This window comes from Populus alba, chromosome 17 (assembly GCF_005239225.2).
Source record: "Populus alba chromosome 17, ASM523922v2, whole genome shotgun sequence".
In the NCBI taxonomy this organism is placed as follows: domain Eukaryota; kingdom Viridiplantae; phylum Streptophyta; class Magnoliopsida; order Malpighiales; family Salicaceae; genus Populus; species Populus alba.
In genome coordinates, this window is record NC_133300.1 from 15,709,138 (window position 1) to 15,722,598 (window position 13,461).

General features: G+C 33.7%; 1 long non-coding RNA gene and 1 pseudogene across 1 annotated transcript; both read left to right on the forward strand.

The window, feature by feature from the left end:
* Positions 1-6,506: 6,506 nt before the first annotated feature.
* On the forward strand, positions 6,507-7,894 carry LOC118053522 (TMV resistance protein N-like; annotated as a pseudogene).
* Positions 7,895-7,966: 72 nt separating this feature from the next.
* On the forward strand, positions 7,967-12,665 carry LOC118053517 (uncharacterized). The gene is made up of 2 exons (XR_012168501.1): positions 7,967-9,881; positions 12,215-12,665. It is a non-coding gene; the product is annotated as an uncharacterized lncRNA (long non-coding RNA).
* Positions 12,666-13,461: the final 796 nt, after the last annotated feature.

A 13,461-nucleotide genomic window follows, 5' to 3' on the forward strand; every position in this document is an offset into this window, starting at 1 on the left:
ATAATGTTTATTTTAAATTTCACCCTTTTCTGTTTTATGTCAAGGATCTCAACACCAATGAAATCCTTCTCTCAGGTCAGAGTAAAGATGGTCTCTATACTTTGTCCAAGTTCAGGTCTTCCATCCTGTCAACTCCTCAAGCCTATTGGTCTCCTTGCACCTCTGCCTCTGCTGATTTGTGACATCGTCGCCTAGGTCATCCTACCTCCCGCATTTTTAAATTTTTAGTCTCGAAAAATAAGATCATTTGTAACAACAAAAGTCTTAATTTTCAATGCCAAAGTTGTCCCTTAGGAAAATCTTCACGTTTGTCTTTACGACCTACTGGTCACAAAACTTCTGCTCCGCTTGAATTAATTTTTAGTGATGTGTGGGGTCCTGCTCCCCTTTTTTCTTCGGATGGTTATCGTTATTTTGTTATATTTGTTGATGCGCACACAAAATATATATGGTATTATCCACTTGTTGCAAAATCTGATGTTTATTCTGTCTTTCATCAATTTCAAACTCTTGTCGAACGTCAGTTTTCTTTAAAAATAAAATCTGTTCAAACTGATTGGGGCGATGAATATCGCAAACTCTCCATTTTCTTCCAAACTGTTGGTATTCATCACCGTCTGATATGTCCACATACTCACGAACAAAATGGGATGGTAGAAAGACGTCATAGGCATATTGTGGAAACCGATCTTACTCTTCTAGGTCAATGTAAAGCTCCTTTTCGTTTTTGGAATTATGCATTTGATACTTCGGTTTATCTCATTAATCATATGCCTACTCCTGTTCTTGATAATCGATCTCCTTTTGATTGTTTGTTTCAACGATCTCCTGATTATCAATTTTTACGTACTTTTGGATGTCTATGTTTTCCTTTCTTGCGTCCCTATAATAATCATAAATTAGATTTTCGGTCTTCTCCTTGTATATTTTTTTGCTACAGTCCCTCTCACCTAGGTTATCGATGTTTTGATATTGAATCTCATCGCATGTATATCTCCCGTCATGTTCGTTTTCATGAAAATGTTTTTCCGTTTGATAAATCTGAACAGATTGCACAGGTTCCCCCTCAAACCCATACACCTTCCCCTATTACCATCCTCCCAAATCTCAACCACTCACCACTGTTTACAGCTCAAAATTCATCCCCACCCGCCTCTGCCTCTACCCTGCCCTTACTGCCGACTCAAGCACCACAGCCTCCATATTTCCCTTGCCGCTCACCCCATGCATCTTTATCTAACCATACTGTTGCAACTACAGGTTGCAGCTCAGTGTTTCCTGCTCTCCAGCACGAAGTCCTTGCGCATAGTGGGAGATCCTCTGGCTCGTCTTCAGCTCCTCTTTATTCTGCCACCAATTCGGCTCCTGCCGACTCTGCCTCTGCTGCCAGCTCTCCACTTGCTGCAGCTTCTTCCCCGGATTCGTCTCCTGGACTAAATCTGGTGGTGGATCTCTCAGCCTATCTACTGCATCATGACACCTCTGTCATGCCTCCTTCACCTGCGTCACAACCAGTTCTCAGCCGACACCCTATGATCCTTCGATCACGGCAGCCCAAAAATGCCAATATGGTGTCCTCTGTTGCCGCTAATGCAGCTGTCTCTCGGGTATTGCTCTCTCCTTCCTCTGAACCTGTTGCCTTTTCTGATGCAAATAAATATGTGGCTTGGCATGATGCCATGTGTGATGAGATCAAGGCTTTACGATCCAATCATACTTGGTCTCTAGTGCCCTTTCATCCATCGATGAATGTTGTGGGCAGCCGATGGGTATATCGTATCAAATGTCGTATTGATGGCAGCATCGAACGTTATAAAGCCCCTCTAGTTGCTAGAGGCTTTACTCAACAGGAAGGCATTGATTACTCTGAAACTTTCAGCCCAGTTATTAAGCAGACCACCGTCATATTAGTCTTTTCCATTGCAGTTTCCCGTAATTGGAAGATTCATCAGCTTGATATTCATAATGCCTTTCTCAATGGTGTTCTTACTGAAGAAGTCTACATGAAACAACCTCCAGGTTTTGTTGATTCTACTCTTCCATCTCATGTGTGCAGGTTGCACAAGTCACTATATGGTTTAAAACAGGCACCAAGGGCATGGTACACTCGTCTGAGTGATTTTTTACTCTCTATTGGTTTCCTTGCCTCCAAGGTTGACACTTCCCTGTTTATCTTATCTGATGGCACTAATATCTTCTATCTTCTCGTCTATGTTGATGATATTCTGCTTACAGGCAGTAACTCTGCCATGCTCCATCATCTAGTCCAGTTACTAAGCTCTGAATTCAAGCTACATGACTTAGGTGATGTTCACTACTTTCTAGGTATTGAAGTTTAGTCTACAGGTATGGGTCTGATGTTGCGCCAACAAAAATATATTCTTGACATCCTCACTCGGGCTGGTATGACTTCCTACAAACCGGTTGACACTCCAGTTTCTCCCTCTAAACTTGCTCTACAGCTGGATCATCCATTTTCTGATCCCACACGGTTTCGTCAAATTGTGGGTGCTCTTCAGTATCTTACATTCACTCGCCTATATATCTGTTTTGCTGTTAACAGAGTTTGTCAGTACATGCATGCTCCTACTGATTTTCCATTGGACTGCTGTTAAACGCATACTCCGCTATCTCAGAGGAACGACTTCTTATGGTTTTCATATCACTCGAGGTACCTCCTTTGCTCTTCATGGTTTTACAGATGCCGATTGGGCTGGGAGTATTGATGATCGCAAGTCTACGGGTGGTTATCTTGTTTTCTTTGGTCAAACACCGATTTCATGGAAATCCGGCAAGCAACGTATAGTTGCTCGCTCTTCCACTGAGGCTGAGTATAAAGCCTTAGCAGATGGTACTGCTGAGGTCATCTGGCTTCAATATTTGTTAAGAGATCTTCAGGTTCCCTCCATCTCGGCTCCTACTATTTGGTGTGATAATCTTGGTGCTACTTATCTCTCGGCAAATCCTATCTTTCATGCTCGTACTAAGCATGTTGAGGTAGACTATCATTTTGTCCATGACCGGGTAGCAAAGAAGGAAATTCAGATTCGGTTTATCCCCTCTTAGGATCAACTTGCTGATGTCTTCACCAAACTACTTTCCGCTGCGTCCTTTACTGCTTTCAGGTTCAAGCTTCGGGTCGATCCTCCACCCTCAGCTTGAGAGGGCATATTATAGAATGTATATCATGTATATCTATACATAGGATATTAATGTAATGTAGGATTAATCCAATGTTGTATTCTCTATAGTTACTACTGTATTCTGCTCTACATATATAAATAGGAAAGGTTGGCTAAGGCTAAACCTAAGACATTCAGTTATTCTCAACTGTGCTTAAAGATATTCGAATCAATATCCCAAAAAGTTGGATTGGGAAAGCGGTTTCAGACCCGTGTTTGAAAATTTGATTTAAAAAATAATAATTTTTTATATTTTTAAATTGTTTTAACATACTTATATCAAAATTATTTTAAAAAAAATTAATTAAAAAATTATTTTAATATATTAAAAAAAAAACATTTTAAAATAACTGCTATTATATATACAAGCATCCTTGTTAAAAGGTTTGAGATGAGATATTGGGAATGGGAGAAGAAGTGGTATTTAGGATCGGAGAGGAATAAGTTGGGCTGTTTGTGATAAAAATATTAAAGTTGGAGATTCTAAACACAATTCAATATGATTTTATTTTTTTGTGTGTGTGTTTCGTTAATTAGTTCCAGTTAATAGGGTGGTGGCTAAGTTTATTTTTATTTTTAAAAAATCAATTAGAATTTATAATATTTAATATAAGAGTCTTATAGTTAATAGTTTGAAAATGCGTTAAAAAAATACTTTTCAATCCCTGCTCTTGACAGGAAGGTGCCTCTGCTGCCCAATGCGCGTTCGATATCTCTTGAGGATTTGTTTTGACTTTAAATGAAGAAAAAAGGTGTTAGGATGCACATGGGTGGTGGCCCTTGATTTTCTGACTACCGAAGCATTGTCGAGAAAACATAGCACCACATGCATGTTCTTCCAATAAATAACGTGTCCTTTTCTACTTCTTGTTGTGGATATCGGATTAAAAGCTACTTTTCAATGGAAAAAAGAAAAAGTGTGAGCACTGTCAACTTTTTTTAAGTTGAAGAAATTTTTTTAAGTTTTATAGTTAAAAGTTTGAAAATTCATTAAAAAATACTTTTTAATTGTGATGTGTGGCCCAACCCCTGCTCTTGACAGGAAGGTGCCTCTGCCGCCCAGTGCGCGTTCGATATCCCTTTCATTTCTCTTTTCACTTTTTCTCCACCGAAACTCCATCTTCAAAAATTACTAATTAATTGCCAAATTTCTTGATCTTACCTTCTGTTTCATGTTTGACCACAGGAGCAGGCCTTACACGCGTGGAAAGCAATTGCTGAACCAAGCGAGCTAGTTGAGGCCAGAAGGGATCGGTACTAGTTTATCGCTATAGGGATTTTCATGGCTTCCAGCAGCGTGCAAGGAATAACCTCATCTTCATCTTCTCCTCCTCCACTATATGTGTATGACGTGTTCCTTAGTTTTAGAGGCAAAGACACCCGGAACAACTTTACTAGTCATCTATATTCTAATCTGAAACAGAGAGGCATCGATGTGTACATGGATGATAGGGAGCTCGAGAGAGGAAAGAGCATCGAACTTGATAGGGAGATGATAGGGAGCTCTGGAAGGCCATCGAAGAATCAAGGTTTTCTGTCATTATATTTTCGAGAGATTACGCTTCTTCAGAATGGTGCTTGGATGAAGAATTTTAAAGAATTCGACGACATAAGTTTTAAAGAATTTGATTATTTCAATTAGGCCTTAATTTTTATAAAAGTAGTGTTGGCACCTCAAGAATAATCCTAATGATTTGTGTAGTAGAGTGCTAAAAGAGATTCGAAATAATATCCCAAAAAGTTGGATTGGGAAAGCGGTTTAAGACCGTTCGGAAATTTGATTTTTTTTAAAATAATTTTTTATATTTTTAAATTATTTTAACATTCTTCTATCAAAATTATTTTTTCAAAATTTAATAAAAAATTTATTTTAATATATATATAAAAATATACTTTAAAAAAATAATTGTTATTATATATCCAAACACCCTTGATGAAAGATTTGAGATGAGATATTGAGAATAGGAGAAGAATTGGTATTTGGGATCGGAGAGGAATCAAAGTTGGGTTGTATGTGATAAAAATATTAAAATTGGAGATCCTAAACTCAATTTAATATGATTTTTTTAGTTTTTCGTTAATTAGTTCCCGTTCATAGGGTGGTGGCTAAGTTTATTTAAAAAGAAAATCAATGGGAATTTATAATATTTAATGTAAGAGTTTTGTAGTTATTAGTTTGAAAATGCATTAAAAAATACTTTTCAACTGTGATGTGTGTGGCCCAACCCTTGCTCTTGACAGGAAGGTACCTCTGCTGCCCAATGCGCGTTCGATATCCCTTTCATTTCTCTCTTCACTTTTTCTCCACCAAAAGAAAATCCAGGAGGTAGACGAATAAACAAATATTGGGCTTGGCTGGATCTTGTGCCTCTTTAGTCAACACTTACTACACGGTTTGTTTCGTCTAGCTTCGTAGAAATTTGGTGTTTTCTGATTTCTAAGTAGAGTTGTACATGTTCCAGCTTGAAATTACTAATTGGTAGATTTAATTGCCAAATTTCTTGATCTTACCTTCTGTTTCATGTTTGACCCCAGGAGCAGGCCTTACACAAAATAGCGTGGAAAGCAATTGCTGAACCAAGCTAGCTAGTTGAGGCCAGGAGGGATCGGTACTAGTTTATCGCTTTAGGGATTTTCATGGCTTCCAGCAGCGTGCATGGTTCATCAATTATTTTGCACAAAAAAATATATTAACTAAAATTAATATTTATTTCGAATGCAATTGCTAAAAAAGAGTTAATTTAATTAATACTGTTTTTTTTTCGCCTAAAATACTGTTTTTTTTCCAACTTAAATAAAAATAAGTTTAATTAATGAAATCATCATTATGGAATTAATATTAACATTATATAAAAATTGAGGGACTGAATAAGAGATTAAGTTGTTAAAAAAGACAAAGAAATGGGTTGCATAATAATCGAAGTTGAAGGTAGAAAAGAAAGAAAGAATGAAGGAAGGAATTTGAATCTCAATTTCTATTTATTTAATAAAAATTAAGCATAAAATAGTATAAGTCTGTGCAAGTTTCAAACCTAAAGAGTTTGTACTTAAAGGGACATATTATAGAATAATATAAATCATATCCTGGTCCAATATATAATTTATATTATTATCTAACAATCTAGAAAAAAAAACTTTTCCGGCTATGCTAGTATGGGAAAAAACTCAAAAATTAATAAATTTAAAGTTGTTTTTTTAAAAGTTTATTTTGCAATATAATTGAAATTTTTTATAAAAATAATTATAAAAAATAACTTAGTGGTCGACAAAAAATACGATAGAAGTCCATTTGCTTTTTGGTATGTTAAAACCAAACTTAATGGATATTTTATTTCCTAGCTTTTGTTCTTGTATGCAATAATATAGCTATTGCACGGATCATTCTTAGCATCAATACAATCCTAGTTCCGTTTGCAGTTTATTCTTTCCTTTTCCTCTATTCTTGAAGCTATTTATTATCAGGGCCCTATCTTTCTCAAAGGTTGGTGTATTATTATCCGGCTAACAGCCATACATTTTCGGGCTATAATATGTTAATGTTTATTTTCCAATTATCACTATCTGATTTGATTTCTGCACACAAAATGATTAATGTTTTCCACCATCATATGCAGGAACGAGTCGGAATCAATTAGAATAATTGTTGAATACATATTGTACAAACTAAGCATCACTTTGCCAACAGTTAGCAAAAATCTAGTTGGAATAGATTCTCGTCTAGAGGTATTAAATGGTTATAAGAAGTTGGTGAAGCAATCATCATAGGGATTTGTGGAATGGGTGGCATAGGTAAGACTACTGTTGCAAGGGTACTATATGATAGGTTTCGTTTGCAATTTGAAGGCAGCTGCTTCTTAGCAAATGTCAGAGAAGTTTTTGTTGAGAAAGATGGACAACGTCGTTTACAGGAACAACTGCTTTCTGAAATCTTAATGGAACGTGTTACCATATGTGATTCTTCTAGAGGAATTGAAATGATTAAGCGCAGGTTACAACGTAAAAATATTCTTGTTGTTCTTGATGATGTAGATGACCATAAACGACTAGAATCCCTGGCTGAGGAGAGTAAATGGTTTGGTCCAGGGAGTAGAATTATCATAACAAGTAGAGATAAACAAGTGTTGACTAGAAATGGTGTTGCTAGAATTTATGAGGCTGAGAAATTGAATGATGATGATGCTCTTGTGTTGTTTAGGCAAAAAGCTTTCAAAAATGACCAACCTGTTGAAGATTTCTTGGATCTATCCAAGCAAGTCGTGGGTTATGCTAATGGCCTTCTACTGGCTCTTGAAGTTATAGTTTCGTTTTTGCATGGAAGAAGTATCCTTGAATGGGAAAGTGCGATTAATAGACTAAATGATATTCCTGATCGTGAAATTATTGACGTGCTTCGCATTAGTTTTGATGGCCTCCATGAATTAGAGAAGAAAATATTTTTAGACATTGCATGTTTTCTTAAGGGATTTAAAATTGATCGAATAACAAGGATACTTGACGGCAGTGGATTCCATGCAGGTATTGGAATACCAGTTCTTATTGAGAAATCTCTTATAAATGTCTCTCGGGATCAAGTCTGGATGCATAATTTATTACAGATAATGGGTAAGGAAATTGTTCGTTGTGAATCCCCTGAAGAGACTGGAAGGCGCAGTAGATTGTGGACATACGAGGATGTCCGCCTTGCACTGATGGACAACACAGTGAGTAGCTGATAGAGAACATTATTCATAAGATTTCATAAAGTTTATTTTAATATATGCTCCATCTTTACTTTGTATTTGTTTTTAACTTGTATTCCCCTTTTGGTTGACAGGGAAAAGAAAAAATAGAAGCCATTTTCATGGACATGCCTGGAATAAAAGAGGCACAATGGAACATGAAAGCCTTTTCTAAAATGAGCAGGCTAAGATTGCTCAAAATCGACAACGTGCAGCTTTTTGAAGGACCTAAAGATCTTTCCAATAAGCTACGATTTCTTGAATGGCATTCTTACCCTTCAAAATCATTGCCAGCTGGTTTACAGGTGGATGAGCTGGTTGAACTTCACATGGCTAACGGTAGTCTTGAGCAATTATGGTATGGGTGTAAGGTGAGATCACCTAATTTAAAGGCCTTTGTATTTCTTTTTAATGATTTCCTATATATGTATGATAGTAGTGTCCATATTTCTTCTCCCCTTTCTGATTGCGGAGTGCTGTTAATTTGAAAGTCATCAATCTCAGCAACTCACTAAACCTGTCCAAGACTCCAGATCTTACTGAAAGAATAGCTGTGAATCCCACAGATCAAAGGTTGCCTTCTTTGTCGGGTTTGTTTTCTTTAGAAGTACTGGATTTATGCGCTTGCAATCTAAAAGAAGGGGCACTTCCTGAAGATATTGGTTGCTTATCTTTATTGAAGTCTTTAGATCTAAGCCGGAATAACTTTGTTAGCCTTCCTATGAGCATAAATAAACTTTCTGGACTTGAAACGCTTGTCTTGGAGGATTGTAGGATGCTTGAATCATTGCCTGAGGTTCCCTCACAAGTTCAAACATTAAATTTGAGTGGTTGTATACGCCTAAAAGAAATTCCAAATCCGATAAGGCTAAGCAGTTCCAAAAGATCAGTGTTCATATGTATTGACTGCCGGGAATTGTACGAGCATAAAGGCCAAGATAGCTTGGGGTTGACCATGCTTGAAAGATACCTCCAGGTCTTCTCTTAATCATACCCCAACCTTTTTGTATCCCTCTCCCTCTTCCTCTATCTATCTAACATTTTGGTTCTTCATGGTACAGGGTTTGTCTAATCCAAGACCTGGATTTGGTATCGTTGTTCCAGGAAATGAAATTTCAGGCTGATTTAACCATCAAAGTAAGGGATCTTCAATTAGTGTGCAAGTGCCTAGTTGGAGCATGGGGTTTGTTGCGTGTGTTGCATTCAGTGCAAATGGTGAAAGTCCTTTTCTTTCTTGTCATTTCAAAGCCAATGGAAGAGAGAATTATCCTTCGCCGATGAGTATTAGTTGTAACTCTATCCAAGTTCTGTTAGATCATATGTGGCTATTTTATCTATCTTTTGATCATCTTAAAGAGCTTAAAGAATGGAAGCATGCATCCTTTAGCAACATTGAGTTGACATTTCATTCTTTCCAGCCAGGAGTAAAGATGAAGAATTGTGGTGTCTGTTTGTTATCTTCTGTATATATTACACCACAACCATCTTCTGCCCATTTTTTTGTTACAAACAAAGAAACAGCTTCTTCATTTAAAGCTTCTTTAGCTTTTTCTTCGTCGTACCATCAATGGAAGGCCAATATTTTCCCTAGTAATGCTGTCACCTATTTAAAGTCAGATCTAACCTTGAGATTAATTGTGCCAGCCGAGAAGGAACCAAAGAAAGTAATGGCAATTAGATCAAGACTCTTTAAGGCCATTGAAGAATCAGGGCTGTCAATTGTTATATTTTCAAGAGATTGTGCTTCTTTACCTTGGTGCTTTGAAGAGCTTGTCAAGATTGTCGGATTCATGGATGAGATGAGATTGGACACTGTGTTTCCAGTTTCTTATGATGTCGAACAATCAAAGATAGATGATCAAAAAGAGAGTTGCACAATTGTCTTTGATAAGAATGAAGAAAACCTCAGGGAAAATAAGAAGAAGGTACAAAGATGGATGGATATTCTCAGTGAAGTTGAGATTTCATCTGGATTGAAAAGGTATGTTAACAAATCTGTTTTTTTCTTCTTGTTCTTTTTTTGGCATGGGAAAAACACCGTGCAAGGTTCAGTATACAATGGGGTTACAAGTTTTTTTTTTCAAGGTAGATTATGAATTTCAGAAAAATTAATAGTAAACTCATTGGAGTTTATGGTCTGGATTAAACCGACATGTTTTAATATGGACGATATTGTTTACTTTATTTTTTTTTAGGTTTGTTATAAATTCAAAGGGAAAAAAATATTGAACTTGTTGAGTGTATAATCTAGGTCACGAGTTTTTTTTAAAGGTTGAGTATAAATTTAAGAAAAAAAAAATTTCAACCCAATTGAGGTTTTTTTATAAAGATTGATCTTTTTATGGTGTTATGCATTTTTAATTTTTTTTTTTTTTTAAAGTTGAATATAAATTTAAGAAAAAACAATTATTGAACCTTATGGAATTCATGATCCGGGTCATATATATATTCTTTAAAGGTTTAAGGAAAAAAATATTGAACCCGATTGAGTTCATGAACTGAGTTACGAATTTAACGAGTTAAGGCATAATAACTGGACAATTATTTTTTTTTCTAATGTTGTTTTATTTTTTACTGATATCTTTTTTTTATATATCCTTTTTTAGATAATTTTCAATTTATGTTTCAATTAATATCACTAATATGTGATTTGTTTTGTTTATTTAACCTTTTTTTAATATAACTTTTTTTTGATAGTGTTGTATGTATTTGTTTTTAAAGGTTGAATATAAATTTAAGAGAAAATAATATAGAATCTGGTTGAGTTCATGGTCTAGGTCACATGTTTAATTTCTTTTTGGTTATAGGTTGAAAACGAATTTAAAGGGAAAACAATATTAAACCCGGTTAAGTTCATGCTCTTGGTCATGAATTTAACGAGTTAAGCCACAACAACAAAACAATGTTTTTTTTTTTTTTTTCTGATATTGCTTTTTTTTTTACTGATATGTTTTATATATCTTTTTTAAAATATTTTTTAAATTTATGTTTTAATTAATATTCCTCATCTGTGATTATTTTTTTGTTTATTTATTTATTTTTGGATAGATTTTGTTTATGGTGTTATTCGTATTTAATTTTTGAAAAATTAATTATGATTCATCAATAATTTTTTTTTATCTTTTTGTATAAAACAACTTTATTTTAAAAAATAAAAAAATATTTATTTTTAGATAACATAATATGTACAACAACCTTGCATAATATTTTTTTTCTATTTTTTATTTTATTTAATCAATTTAATACGTGTGTGTTTTTTAATATCATTTGATTGAATAAAAATATTAATTTTAATAAATAAATTCAAAAAATATAAATGTGTGAATGTTATGTTATTAACACATTTGAATTTTTAATTTTATTTTTAGTTATCGTTACTAAATTTTTGTTATTATTAATTCATATAGTTATCAATTTATTTGATTACATGTATGTATGAGCTTTTTAATTTATAGTTTAAATTTCTTTATGTATAAAATTGCATAAAAAAAAAACATGCATGCACAACTTTTTTGTAAGAGAAAACAATATCTGATCTATAAAAGAGCGTCATCTTATGTTTTTTTCACAAACATCTTGCAACAAAAAAAAGGGTTAGTGGGCGTGGGCCCTAACAAAATGCGGCAATTGGATTAGCTTAACTTACTAGTCCCAACAACGTCTGGCCTTTGTTTCTTCTTCTTCTTTTTTTCCTTTTATATGTTTTTTTTTAAATTATATTTAGATTAACATCCCTTCTTCTTCTTCTTCTTCTTCTTCTTTTTTTATGTTGTTTAGAGATCCTCTTTGAAATTATAGTTATTTTTTAGTTATGCATTTAATTTTTGAGAAACTTTTTCTGATTTATTTATAATTTTTTTAATCTTTTGTACAGAAGAACTTTATTCTTGAAAATAAAAATTTTTATTTTCAAATAATATTTCTAATATATGCAGCCTTGCATATTATTATTATTATTATTATTCAACCAATTTAATGTGTATATCTATTTTCATTGTCGTTTGATTGAATAAAAAACTTGATTTAATTAATAAATTTAGTAAATACAATCGCGTAAATATCTCATCTTTTGAAATTAAATATCTTAATCTACACTTATTTTTTCGATTTTTCCACTTTTATTTTTAGTTATAGTTTATGATTGTTTTATTTTACTTATTAATACACATAATTCTTGATTTATTTGATTACATTTATGCATTTTTTTTTAATTTTCACTTAGAATTTTTTAAATACAAAAACATGTTGAAAAAGTTTATCTGTTAATTTTTTTTTAACACCCAACAAAACATGTAACATCGATTCCATGTACAGTTTGATTATACCTAAGTAGGAGCTGCAGCGGTGGCGGCGGCAGCTGCGGTGGCTCGAGCATAATCTGATGCTCAAGGAGCAGCAGCTCGATGAGCGGCGGCAGCAGGTGCAGCGGCGACGGCAGGTGCTCCAGCCGGAGCTGCAACGGCTGTGGCGGCAACTGCAGGAGCAGCTATAGTGGCAGCGACAGCAGCAGGAGCTCCCTGGGTTTTGGTTAAGAATTTAACTTGCTTTAGCTTGAAGATCTTCGTCAGTTTTTGCTCATGGTTTTGGTTTGAGGTAATTAGATTCACATTTTACTATGTATGGATTTTCTTCTTAAATTTAGAATAATCCCATGTTTGTGGATGGAAGGATTGTTTCCATATTAAAACTTTTACATGGCGGAAAGCCCGTGCTCTGGAAAATTTCAACCATTATTTTGGAATCGCTAGTCTGCCTATTTTTGTAACTCTGGTTTTGGGTGTATGTGTTAGATTTAAATTAAAAACAATATATATTTCTAAAAGATAAAACCAATAATTTCTTATCAATATGAATTTTTTCTTTTTTTGATTATCAAAAAAAAATATGAATTTTTTTTCATCAATTTCATTCAGAATTCTTTGAAATTAATTTTTTTATTTATCTATAATTAATTTTAAGTATTTTAATATTTCATGTTTATAATTAATATTCATGCAAAAAAATATTTTTCAACAAAATCTGAACTCATTAATTTAATTTTTTGATTAAAATTTAAATACAATAAAATACGTTTTAAAACTAATTTCTCCTAATTGTCAAAGAATCAATTCAATCCAATAGTTTAAACTGTTAGGTAAGGTCTTAAGATATTATTTATATTATTCTCTAACACTCCTCTCAAGTGGAACCATTTTGGACTTGAATTTGCATAAGGTCAAATTACCTTGTGTTTAATTTTTATTAAATAAATGAGGATGATGAGATTTAAACTCGTGACTGTTTTGGTAATCAAGACTCTGATATAATAACAAAAAACCTATTTAACTTGGTTGCTTAAACTATTAAATGAGATTTAAAGATATGATTTATATTATTTTCTAAATACCAACGACATGCATTTTACATTCAAAATAAATGAAAATTGATCTTACGTGCGACCTAGCTGTATGCATGCATTCTAATCATTCTAAACAATTCTCACAATTCTTTGTTTTAAGAGCCTGTTTATTATTGTGGTAATATTATTATTGTAACAATTATTTTTTAAAATATTTTTTATT